This window comes from Schistocerca nitens, chromosome 12, assembly GCF_023898315.1.
Source record: "Schistocerca nitens isolate TAMUIC-IGC-003100 chromosome 12, iqSchNite1.1, whole genome shotgun sequence".
Lineage (NCBI taxonomy): Eukaryota > Metazoa > Arthropoda > Insecta > Orthoptera > Acrididae > Schistocerca > Schistocerca nitens.
The window spans coordinates 158,715,272-158,727,623 of record NC_064625.1 but is presented as its reverse complement, the minus strand read 5'-3'; positions in this window follow the sequence as shown (position 1 = coordinate 158,727,623).

Here is a 12,352-nt window from a genome sequence, read left to right as displayed (position 1 = left end):
CTGTCGACATAAAGTGTTTCACAGTACTACTGCTGGCAGCTCCTCGGTTTGCAGATGTATTTCGCGTGTTGACGAGGCATTTGGCTACCTTAAGAGAGTCATAGTTACTCCTGCCACTTGCTCCCCTTCTACCACAGTCACATCTACAAGCTTACTCTGGCCAGTTCACCAGAAGCGATACGCCATTATTTGTTGACCTTAAGACTTTCACAGTACTCCTTGCGGGAGCTCCTCGGGATTGCCAATGTAATTCCCCTTTTGACGAGGCATTTGGCTACCCTAAGAGAGTCATAGTTACTCCTGCCAGATGCTCCCCGTTTTACCACAGTCACATCTACAAGCTTACTCTGGCCGTTCACCAGAAGCGATACGCCATTATTTGTTGACCTTAAGACTTTCACAGTACTCCTTCCGGGAGCTCATCGAGAATGCCGATGTTTTTCGCCTGTTGACGAGGCATTTTTCTACCTTAAGAGAGTCATTGTTACACCTGCCAAATGCTCGCCGTTAACCACAGCCGCATTTTCAAGCTTCCTCTGGCCCAGTTCACCTGAAGCGGTACACCATTATTTGTCGGCTTTGAGACCTTCACTGTACTCCTGCCGGGAGCACCTCGAGTTTGCCGATGTATTTCGCCTATTGACGAGGCATTTGGCTACCTTAAGAGAGTCATAGTTACTTCTACCACTTGCACCCAGATTTATCACTGTCACATCCTCAAGCTTTCTCCGGCCAGTTCACCACAGGCGATACGCCATTATCTGTCGACATAAAGTGTTTCACAGTACTACTGCTGGCAGCTCCTCGGTTTGCAGATGTATTTCGCGTGTTGACGAGGCATTTGGCTACCTTAAGAGAGTCATAGTTACTCCTGCCACTTGCTCCCCTTCTACCACAGTCACATCTACAAGCTTACTCTGGCCAGTTCACCAGAAGCGATACGCCATTATTTGTTGACCTTAAGACTTTCACAGTACTCCTTGCGGGAGCTCCTCGGGATTGCCAATGTAATTCGCCTTTTGACGAGGCATTTGGCTACTCTAAGAGAGTCATAGTTACTCCTGCCAGTTGCTCCCCGTTTTACCACAGTCACATCTACAAGCTTACTCTGGCCGTTCACCAGAAGCGATACGCCATTATTTGTTGACCTTAAGACTCTCACAGTACTCCTTCCGGGAGCTCATCGAGAATGCCGATGTTTTTCGCCTGTTGACGAGGCATTTTTCTACCTTAAGAGAGTCATTGTTACACCTGCCAAATGCTCGCCGTTAGCCACAGCCACATTTTCAAGCTTCCTCTGGCCCAGTTCACCTGAAGCGGTACACCATTATTTGTCGGCTTTGAGACCTTCACTGTACTCCTGCCGGGAGCACCTCGAGTTTGCCGATATATTTCGCCTATTGACGAGGCATTTGGCTACCTTAAGAGAGTCATAGTTACCCCTACCACTTGCACCCAGATTTATCACTGTCACATTCTCAAGCTTTCTCCGGCCAGTTCACCACAAGCGATACGCCATTATCTGTCGACATAAAGTGTTTCACAGTACTACTGCTGGCAGCTCCTCGGTTTGCAGATGTATTTCGCGTGTTGACGAGGCATTTGGCTACCTTAAGAGAGTCATTGTTACTCCTGCCACTTGCTCCCCTTCTACCACAGTCACATCTACAAGCTTACTCTGGCCAGTTCACCAGAAGCGATACGCCATTATTTGTTGACCTTAAGACTTTCACAGTACTCCTTGCGGGAGCTCCTCGGGATTGCCAATGTAATTCGCCTTTTGACGAGGCATTTGGCTACTCTAAGAGAGTCATAGTTACTCCTGCCAGTTGCTCCCCGTTTTACCACAGTCACATCTACAAGCTTACTCTGGCCGTTCACCAGAAGCGATACGCCATTATTTGTTGACCTTAAGACTTTCACAGTACTCCTTCCGGGAGCTCATCGAGAATGCCGATGTTTTTCGCCTGTTGACGAGGCATTTTTCTACCTTAAGAGAGTCATTGTTACACCTGCCAAATGCTCGCCGTTAGCCACAGCCACATTTTCAAGCTTCCTCTGGCCCAGTTCACCTGAAGCGGTACACCATTATTTGTCGGCTTTGAGACCTTCACTGTACTCCTGCCGGGAGCACCTCGAGTTTGCACGTTGCAACCAGATTTATCACTGTCACATCCTCAAGCTTTCTCCGGCCAGTTCACCACAAGCGATACGCCATTATCTGTCGACATAAAGTGTTTCACAGTACTACTGCTGGCAGCTCCTCGGTTTGCAGATGTATTTCGCGTGTTGACGAGGCATTTGGCTACCTTAAGAGAGTCATAGTTACTCCTGCCACTTGCTCCCCGTTCTACCACAGTCACATCTACAAGCTTACTCTGGCCAGTTCACCAGAAGCGATACGCCATTATTTGTTGACCTTAAGACTTTCACAGTACTCCTTGCGGGAGCTCCTCGGGATTGCCAATGTAATTCGCCTTTTGACGAGGCATTTGGCTACCCTAAGAGAGTCATAGTTACTCCTGCCAGTTGCTCCCCGTTTTACCACAGTCACATCTACAAGCTTACTCTGGCCGTTCACCAGAAGCGATACGCCATTATTTGTTGACCTTAAGACTTTCACAGTACTCCTTCCGGGAGCTCATCGAGAATGCCGATGTTTTTCGCCTGTTGACGAGGCATTTTTCTACCTTAAGAGAGTCATTGTTACACCTGCCAAATGCTCGCCGTTAACCACAGCCACATTTTCAAGCTTCCTCTGGCCCAGTTCACCTGAAGCGGTACACCATTATTTGTCGGCTTTGAGACCTTCACTGTACTCCTGCCGGGAGCACCTCGAGTTTGCACCTTGCAACCAGATTTATCACTGTCACATCCTCAAGCTTTCTCCGGCCAGTTCACCACAAGCGATACGCCATTATCTGTCGACATAAAGTGTTTCACAGTACTACTGCTGGCAGCTCCTCGGTTTGCAGATGTATTTCGCGTGTTGACGAGGCATTTGGCTACCTTAAGAGAGTCATAGTTACTCCTGCCACTTGCTCCCCGTTCTACCACAGTCACATCTACAAGCTTACTCTGGCCAGTTCACCAGAAGCGATACGCCATTATTTGTTGACCTTAAGACTTTCACAGTACTCCTTGCGGGAGCTCCTCGGGATTGCCAATGTAATTCGCCTTTTGACGAGGCATTTGGCTACCCTAAGAGAGTCATAGTTACTCCTGCCAGTTGCTCCCCGTTTTACCACAGTCACATCTACAAGCTTACTCTGGCCGTTCACCAGAAGCGATACGCCATTATTTGTTGACCTTAAGACTTTCACAGTACTCCTTCCGGGAGCTCATCGAGAATGCCGATGTTTTTCGCCTGTTGACGAGGCATTTTTCTACCTTAAGAGAGTCATTGTTACACCTGCCAAATGCTCGCCGTTAACCACAGCCACATTTTCAAGCTTCCTCTGGCCCAGTTCACCTGAAGCGGTACACCATTATTTGTCGGCTTTGAGACCTTCACTGTACTCCTGCCGGGAGCACCTCGAGTTTGCCGATGTATTTCGCCTATTGACGAGGCATTTGGCTACCTTAAGAGAGTCATAGTTACTCCTACCACTTGCACCCAGATTTATCACTGTCACATCCTCAAGCTTTCTCCGGCCAGTTCACCACAAGCGATACGCCATTATCTGTCGACATAAAGTGTTTCACAGTACTACTGCTGGCAGCTCCTCGGTTTGCAGATGTATTTCGCGTGTTGACGAGGCATTTGGCTACCTTAAGAGAGTCATAGTTACTCCTGCCACTTGCTCCCCTTCTACCACAGTCACATCTACAAGCTTACTCTGGCCAGTTCACCAGAAGCGATACGCCATTATTTGTTGACCTTAAGACTTTCACAGTACTCCTTGCGGGAGCTCCTCGGGATTGCCAATGTAATTCGCCTTTTGACGAGGCATTTGGCTACCCTAAGAGAGTCATAGTTACTCCTGCCAGTTGCTCCCCGTTTTACCACAGTCACATCTACAAGCTTACTCTGGCCGTTCACCAGAAGCGATACGCCATTATTTGTTGACCTTAAGACTTTCACAGTACTCCTTCCGGGAGCTCATCGAGAATGCCGATGTTTTTCGCCTGTTGACGAGGCATTTTTCTACCTTAAGAGAGTCATTGTTACACCTGCCAAATGCTCGCCGTTAGCCACAGCCACATTTTCAAGCTTCCTCTGGCCCAGTTCACCTGAAGCGGTACACCATTATTTGTCGGCTTTGAGACCTTCACTGTACTCCTGCCGGGAGCACCTCGAGTTTGCACCTTGCACCCAGATTTATCACTGTCACATCCTCAAGCTTTCTCCGGCCAGTTCACCACAAGCGATACGCCATTATCTGTCGACATAAAGTGTTTCACAGTACTACTGCTGGCAGCTCCTCGGTTTGCAGATGTATTTCGCATGTTGACGAGGCATTTGGCCACCTTAAGAGAGTCATAGTTACTCCTGCCACTTGCTCCCCGTTCTACCACAGTCACATCTACAAGCTTACTCTGGCCAGTTCACCAGAAGCGATACGCCATTATTTGTTGACCTTAAGAGTTTCACAGTACTCCTTGCGGGAGCTCCTCGGGATTGCCAATGTAATTCCCCTTTTGACGAGGCATTTGGCTACCCTAAGAGAGTCATAGTTACTCCTGCCAGATGCTCCCCGTTTTACCACAGTCACATCTACAAGCTTACTCTGGCCGTTCACCAGAAGCGATACGCCATTATTTGTTGACCTTAAGACTTTCACAGTACTCCTTCCGGGAGCTCATCGAGAATGCCGATGTTTTTCGCCTGTTGACGAGGCATTTTTCTACCTTAAGAGAGTCATTGTTACACCTGCCAAATGCTCGCCGTTAACCACAGCCGCATTTTCAAGCTTCCTCTGGCCCAGTTCACCTGAAGCGGTACACCATTATTTGTCGGCTTTGAGACCTTCACTGTACTCCTGCCGGGAGCACCTCGAGTTTGCCGATGTATTTCGCCTATTGACGAGGCATTTGGCTACCTTAAGAGAGTCATAGTTACTTCTACCACTTGCACCCAGATTTATCACTGTCACATCCTCAAGCTTTCTCCGGCCAGTTCACCACAGGCGATACGCCATTATCTGTCGACATAAAGTGTTTCACAGTACTACTGCTGGCAGCTCCTCGGTTTGCAGATGTATTTCGCGTGTTGACGAGGCATTTGGCTACCTTAAGAGAGTCATAGTTACTCCTGCCACTTGCTCCCCTTCTACCACAGTCACATCTACAAGCTTACTCTGGCCAGTTCACCAGAAGCGATACGCCATTATTTGTTGACCTTAAGACTTTCACAGTACTCCTTGCGGGAGCTCCTCGGGATAGCCAATGTAATTCGCCTTTTGACGAGGCATTTGGCTACTCTAAGAGAGTCATAGTTACTCCTGCCAGTTGCTCCCCGTTTTACCACAGTCACATCTACAAGCTTACTCTGGCCGTTCACCAGAAGCGATACGCCATTATTTGTTGACCTTAAGACTTTCACAGTACTCCTTCCGGGAGCTCATCGAGAATGCCGATGTTTTTCGCCTGTTGACGAGGCATTTTTCTACCTTAAGAGAGTCATTGTTACACCTGCCAAATGCTCGCCGTTAGCCACAGCCACATTTTCAAGCTTCCTCTGGCCCAGTTCACCTGAAGCGGTACACCATTATTTGTCGGCTTTGAGACCTTCACTGTACTCCTGCCGGGAGCACCTCGAGTTTGCACCTTGCACCCAGATTTATCACTGTCACATCCTCAAGCTTTCTCCGGCCAGTTCACCACAAGCGATACGCCATTATCTGTCGACATAAAGTGTTTCACAGTACTACTGCTGGCAGCTCCTCGGTTTGCAGATGTATTTCGCATGTTGACGAGGCATTTGGCCACCTTAAGAGAGTCATAGTTACTCCTGCCACTTGCTCCCCGTTCTACCACAGTCACATCTACAAGCTTACTCTGGCCAGTTCACCAGAAGCGATACGCCATTATTTGTTGACCTTAAGACTTTCACAGTACTCCTTGCGGGAGCTCCTCGGGATTGCCAATGTAATTCGCCTTTTGACGAGGCATTTGGCTACTCTAAGAGAGTCATAGTTACTCCTGCCAGTTGCTCCCCGTTTTACCACAGTCACATCTACAAGCTTACTCTGGCCGTTCACCAGAAGCGATACGCCATTATTTGTTGACCTTAAGACTTTCACAGTACTCCTTCCGGGAGCTCATCGAGAATGCCGATGTTTTTCGCCTGTTGACGAGGCATTTTTCTACCTTAAGAGAGTCATTGTTACACCTGCCAAATGCTCGCCGTTAGCCACAGCCACATTTTCAAGCTTCCTCTGGCCCAGTTCACCTGAAGCGGTACACCATTATTTGTCGGCTTTGAGACCTTCACTGTACTCCTGCCGGGAGCACCTCGAGTTTGCACCTTGCACCCAGATTTATCACTGTCACATCCTCAAGCTTTCTCCGGCCAGTTCACCGCAAGCGATACGCCATTATCTGTCCACATAAAGTGTTTCACAGTACTACTGCTGGCAGCTCCTCGGTTTGCAGATGTATTTCGCATGTTGACGAGGCATTTGGCCACCTTAAGAGAGTCATAGTTACTCCTGCCACTTGCTCCCCGTTCTACCACAGTCACATCTACAAGCTTACTCTGGCCAGTTCACCAGAAGCGATACGCCATTATTTGTTGACCTTAAGACTTTCACAGTACTCCTTGCGGGAGCTCCTCGGGATTGCCAATGTAATTCGCCTTTTGACGAGGCATTTGGCTACTCTAAGAGAGTCATAGTTACTCCTGCCAGTTGCTCCCCGTTTTACCACAGTCACATCTACAAGCTTACTCTGGCCGTTCACCAGAAGCGATACGCCATTATTTGTTGACCTTAAGACTTTCACAGTACTCCTTCCGGGAGCTCATCGAGAATGCCGATGTTTTTCGCCTGTTGACGAGGCATTTTTCTACCTTAAGAGAGTCATTGTTACACCTGCCAAATGCTCGCCGTTAGCCACAGCCACATTTTCAAGCTTCCTCTGGCCCAGTTCACCTGAAGCGGTACACCATTATTTGTCGGCTTTGAGACCTTCACTGTACTCCTGCCGGGAGCACCTCGAGTTTGCACCTTGCACCCAGATTTATCACTGTCACATCCTCAAGCTTTCTCCGGCCAGTTCACCACAAGCGATACGCCATTATCTGTCGACATAAAGTGTTTCACAGTACTACTGCTGGCAGCTCCTCGGTTTGCAGATGTATTTCGCATGTTGACGAGGCATTTGGCCACCTTAAGAGAGTCATAGTTACTCCTGCCACTTGCTCCCCGTTCTACCACAGTCACATCTACAAGCTTACTCTGGCCAGTTCACCAGAAGCGATACGCCATTATTTGTTGACCTTAAGACTTTCACAGTACTCCTTGCGGGAGCTCCTCGGGATTGCCAATGTAATTCGCCTTTTGACGAGGCATTTGGCTACCCTAAGAGAGTCATAGTTACTCCTGCCAGTTGCTCCCCGTTTTACCACAGTCACATCTACAAGCTTACTCTGGCCGTTCACCAGAAGCGATACGCCATTATTTGTTGACCTTAAGACTTTCACAGTACTCCTTCCGGGAGCTCATCGAGAATGCCGATGTTTTTCGCCTGTTGACGAGGCATTTTTCTACCTTAAGAGAGTCATTGTTACACCTGCCAAATGCTCGCCGTTAACCACAGCCACATTTTCAAGCTTCCTCTGGCCCAGTTCACCTGAAGCGGTACACCATTATTTGTCGGCTTTGAGACCTTCACTGTACTCCTGCCGGGAGCACCTCGAGTTTGCCGATGTATTTCGCCTATTGACGAGGCATTTGGCTACCTTAAGAGAGTCGTAGTTACTCCTACCACTTGCACCCAGATTTATCACTGTCACATCCTCAAGCTTTCTCCGGCCAGTTCACCACAAGCGATACGCCATTATCTGTCGACATAAAGTGTTTCACAGTACTACTGCTGGCAGCTCCTCGGTTTGCAGATGTATTTCGCGTGTTGACGAGGCATTTGGCTACCTTAAGAGAGTCATAGTTACTCCTGCCACTTGCTCCCCGTTCTACCACAGTCACATCTACAAGCTTACTCTGGCCAGTTCACCAGAAGCGATACGCCATTATTTGTTGACCTTAAGACTTTCACAGTACTCCTTGCGGGAGCTCCTCGGGATTGCCAATGTAATTCGCCTTTTGACGAGGCATTTGGCTACTCTAAGAGAGTCATAGTTACTCCTGCCAGTTGCTCCCCGTTTTACCACAGTCACATCTACAAGCTTACTCTGGCCGTTCACCAGAAGCGATACGCCATTATTTGTTGACCTTAAGACTTTCACAGTACTCCTTCCGGGAGCTCATCGAGAATGCCGATGTTTTTCGCCTGTTGACGAGGCATTTTTCTACCTTAAGAGAGTCATTGTTACACCTGCCAAATGCTCGCCGTTAGCCAGAGCCACATTTTCAAGCTTCCTCTGGCCCAGTTCACCTGAAGCGGTACACCATTATTTGTCGGCTTTGAGACCTTCACTGTACTCCTGCCGGGAGCACCTCGAGTTTGCACCTTGCACCCAGATTTATCACTGTCACATCCTCAAGCTTTCTCCGGCCAGTTCACCACAAGCGATACGCCATTATCTGTCGACATAAAGTGTTTCACAGTACTACTGCTGGCAGCTCCTCGGTTTGCAGATGTATTTCGCATGTTGACGAGGCATTTGGCCACCTTAAGAGAGTCATAGTTACTCCTGCCACTTGCTCCCCGTTCTACCACAGTCACATCTACAAGCTTACTCTGGCCAGTTCACCAGAAGCGATACGCCATTATTTGTTGACCTTAAGACTTTCACAGTACTCCTTCCGGGAGCTAATCGAGAATGCCGATGTTTTTCGCCTGTTGACGAGGCATTTTTCTACCTTAAGAGAGTCATTGTTACACCTGCCAAATGCTCGCCGTTAGCCACAGCCACATTTTCAAGCTTCCTCTGGCCCAGTTCACCTGAAGCGGTACACCATTATTTGTCGGCTTTGAGACCTTCACTGTACTCCTGCCGGGAGCACCTCGAGTTTGCACCTTGCACCCAGATTTATCACTGTCACATCCTCAAGCTTTCTCCGGCCAGTTCACCACAAGCGATACGCCATTATCTGTCGACATAAAGTGTTTCACAGTACTACTGCTGGCAGCTCCTCGGTTTGCAGATGTATTTCGCATGTTGACGAGGCATTTGGCCACCTTAAGAGAGTCATAGTTACTCCTGCCACTTGCTCCCCGTTCTACCACAGTCACATCTACAAGCTTACTCTGGCCAGTTCACCAGAAGCGATACGCCATTATTTGTTGACCTTAAGACTTTCACAGTACTCCTTGCGGGAGCTCCTCGGGATTGCCAATGTAATTCCCCTTTTGACGAGGCATTTGGCTACCCTAAGAGAGTCATAGTTACTCCTGCCAGATGCTCCCCGTTTTACCACAGTCACATCTACAAGCTTACTCTGGCCGTTCACCAGAAGCGATACGCCATTATTTGTTGACCTTAAGACTTTCACAGTACTCCTTCCGGGAGCTCATCGAGAATGCCGATGTTTTTCGCCTGTTGACGAGGCATTTTTCTACCTTAAGAGAGTCATTGTTACACCTGCCAAATGCTCGCCGTTAACCACAGCCACATTTTCAAGCTTCCTCTGGCCCAGTTCACCTGAAGCGGTACACCATTATTTGTCGGCTTTGAGACCTTCACTGTACTCCTGCCGGGAGCACCTCGAGTTTGCACCTTGCACCCAGATTTATCACTGTCACATCCTCAAGCTTTCTCCGGCCAGTTCACCACAAGCGATACGCCATTATCTGTCGACATAAAGTGTTTCACAGTACTACTGCTGGCAGCTCCTCGGTTTGCAGATGTATTTCGCATGTTGACGAGGCATTTGGCCACCTTAAGAGAGTCATAGTTACTCCTGCCACTTGCTCCCCGTTCTACCACAGTCACATCTACAAGCTTACTCTGGCCAGTTCACCAGAAGCGATACGCCATTATTTGTTGACCTTAAGACTTTCACAGTACTCCTTGCGGGAGCTCCTCGGGATTGCCAATGTAATTCGCCTTTTGACGAGGCATTTGGCTACTCTAAGAGAGTCATAGTTACTCCTGCCAGTTGCTCCCCGTTTTACCACAGTCACATCTACAAGCTTACTCTGGCCGTTCACCAGAAGCGATACGCCATTATTTGTTGACCTTAAGACTTTCACAGTACTCCTTCCGGGAGCTCATCGAGAATGCCGATGTTTTTCGCCTGTTGACGAGGCATTTTTCTACCTTAAGAGAGTCATTGTTACACCTGCCAAATGCTCGCCGTTAGCCACAGCCACATTTTCAAGCTTCCTCTGGCCCAGTTCACCTGAAGCGGTACACCATTATTTGTCGGCTTTGAGACCTTCACTGTACTCCTGCCGGGAGCACCTCGAGTTTGCACCTTGCACCCAGATTTATCACTGTCACATCCTCAAGCTTTCTCCGGCCAGTTCACCACAAGCGATACGCCATTATCTGTCGACATAAAGTGTTTCACAGTACTACTGCTGGCAGCTCCTCGGTTTGCAGATGTATTTCGCATGTTGACGAGGCATTTGGCCACCTTAAGAGAGTCATAGTTACTCCTGCCACTTGCTCCCCGTTCTACCACAGTCACATCTACAAGCTTACTCTGGCCAGTTCACCAGAAGCGATACGCCATTATTTGTTGACCTTAAGACTTTCACAGTACTCCTTGCGGGAGCTCCTCGGGATTGCCAATGTAATTCGCCTTTTGACGAGGCATTTGGCTACCCTAAGAGAGTCATAGTTACTCCTGCCAGTTGCTCCCCGTTTTACCACAGTCACATCTACAAGCTTACTCTGGCCGTTCACCAGAAGCGATACGCCATTATTTGTTGACCTTAAGACTTTCACAGTACTCCTTCCGGGAGCTCATCGAGAATGCCGATGTTTTTCGCCTGTTGACGAGGCATTTTTCTACCTTAAGAGAGTCATTGTTACACCTGCCAAATGCTCGCCGTTAACCACAGCCACATTTTCAAGCTTCCTCTGGCCCAGTTCACCTGAAGCGGTACACCATTATTTGTCGGCTTTGAGACCTTCACTGTACTCCTGCCGGGAGCACCTCGAGTTTGCCGATGTATTTCGCCTATTGACGAGGCATTTGGCTACCTTAAGAGAGTCGTAGTTACTCCTACCACTTGCACCCAGATTTATCACTGTCACATCCTCAAGCTTTCTCCGGCCAGTTCACCACAAGCGATACGCCATTATCTGTCGACATAAAGTGTTTCACAGTACTACTGCTGGCAGCTCCTCGGTTTGCAGATGTATTTCGCGTGTTGACGAGGCATTTGGCTACCTTAAGAGAGTCATAGTTACTCCTGCCACTTGCTCCCCGTTCTACCACAGTCACATCTACAAGCTTACTCTGGCCAGTTCACCAGAAGCGATACGCCATTATTTGTTGACCTTAAGACTTTCACAGTACTCCTTGCGGGAGCTCCTCGGGATTGCCAATGTAATTCGCCTTTTGACGAGGCATTTGGCTACTCTAAGAGAGTCATAGTTACTCCTGCCAGTTGCTCCCCGTTTTACCACAGTCACATCTACAAGCTTACTCTGGCCGTTCACCAGAAGCGATACGCCATTATTTGTTGACCTTAAGACTTTCACAGTACTCCTTCCGGGAGCTCATCGAGAATGCCGATGTTTTTCGCCTGTTGACGAGGCATTTTTCTACCTTAAGAGAGTCATTGTTACACCTGCCAAATGCTCGCCGTTAGCCACAGCCACATTTTCAAGCTTCCTCTGGCCCAGTTCACCTGAAGCGGTACACCATTATTTGTCGGCTTTGAGACCTTCACTGTACTCCTGCCGGGAGCACCTCGAGTTTGCACCTTGCACCCAGATTTATCACTGTCACATCCTCAAGCTTTCTCCGGCCAGTTCACCACAAGCGATACGCCATTATCTGTCGACATAAAGTGTTTCACAGTACTACTGCTGGCAGCTCCTCGGTTTGCAGATGTATTTCGCATGTTGACGAGGCATTTGGCCACCTTAAGAGAGTCATAGTTACTCCTGCCACTTGCTCCCCGTTCTACCACAGTCACATCTACAAGCTTACTCTGGCCAGTTCACCAGAAGCGATACGCCATTATTTGTTGACCTTAAGACTTTCACAGTACTCCTTGCGGGAGCTCCTCGGGATTGCCAATGTAATTCGCCTTTTGACGAGGCATTTGG